The sequence below is a fragment of the Otolemur garnettii genome, unplaced genomic scaffold (genome assembly GCF_000181295.1).
Source record: "Otolemur garnettii isolate 467f Iridium unplaced genomic scaffold, OtoGar3 scaffold00003, whole genome shotgun sequence".
NCBI lineage: Eukaryota > Metazoa > Chordata > Mammalia > Primates > Galagidae > Otolemur > Otolemur garnettii.
This window is the reverse complement of record NW_003852398.1, coordinates 46,196,030-46,197,291: the sequence shown is the minus strand read 5'-3', so window position 1 is coordinate 46,197,291 and position 1,262 is coordinate 46,196,030. Positions and strand designations below refer to the sequence as shown.

The following is a 1,262-nucleotide window of genomic DNA, read 5'->3' as shown; positions in this document are numbered from 1 at the left end:
GGGCTGGGGATTCGAACCCGCCACCTTAGGTGTACGTGACTGGCGCCTTAGCTGGTTGAGCTATAGGCGCCGAGCCAAGACCCCATTTCTAAAAATAGCTGGCATTGTGATAGGCACCTATAGTCCCAGCTACTAGGGAGACTGAGGCAAGAGAATTGTTTGAGCCCAGGAGTTTGAGGTTGCTGTGAGCTATGATATCACAGCACTCTACTGAGGGTGACGAAGTAAGACTCTTCTCAAAATAAATAAATAAACAAACTTCACTTGAGTTTTTAGAGTGCAGCTTAATCAATGTATTTTGCACATTTTAGGGTCTGAAATTATCTCATCCACATAGCTCACCTACTACAAACATACTCACGTGCATACTTTTGTTAAACCATCACTGCCTACTTTTGCTGTTAAAAATGTCATTTATTTTTATGACCAACCACTTCTTGTTATTTTCCAGTAAGATTTCTCTTTCTCATTTGGTATTTTTCTGTATCAATTACAAACTTTTCTTCTACCACTCCCTTTTGTGTACCTCAGTCTCTAAGTTTAGCTCCTTCTCAAGAAAACAAACAAAAGCCCTCCCTTGACTTTGCCTCCCTTAGTGGCCAACACCCCATTGCACTGTAGCCAAGAGATTTTTGAAAGTCATAATTTACTTCATTCACATGCTCTTACTATATCCATTTCTTTACTTCCTTTGCATTTTAAGTTACTGAAATCTTATTTTTGGTTCCATAATGATTCAAAACCCTCTAATCTCTTGACTTCTCAGGCAGTACTTTCTCTTGGTTCTCCTCTATTTCATCTCAAAGTTATTTACCCATAACTTCTCAGCCTTTGGGCTAAGATCAAGTGTAGTATCAAAGTCTTTTACTATTTTTCTTCATTTTTAAACATTCTTAAACATTGATGTATCTCGAGATTTCTGACAATTGTCTATCTGCTCACAGCAAATGTCATCATTATCTATCCACCTAATCACTCAAGTAAGAAACTCTTTCTTTACATCTTACATGGTAAGACCTTTAAATACATCTCTTAATTATCTCTCTTCATTGATTACCTTTCCTCAACATCCTTCATTACCTTGCTATTTCATACTAATTATTCAACAGTCATCAGGACTTTATTTTTACCAGGAAATCTTTCCTACTCTATAAGCAGTTTTCAAGCAGAACTACATTAAGCAAAGCTGGAGGTATTGAAATAAAGTAACAAGTATTCATTGCAGCTCAATTTGGAACAGCCAAGTCATGGAAGAAGCCCAA

At 37.2% G+C, this 1,262-nt stretch overlaps 1 pseudogene; it reads left to right on the top strand.

The window, feature by feature from the left end:
• The first annotated feature begins 816 nt into the window (after nt 1-816).
• On the top strand, nt 817-959 carry LOC111727270 (annotated as a pseudogene).
• The last annotated feature ends 303 nt before the right edge of the window (nt 960-1,262 follow it).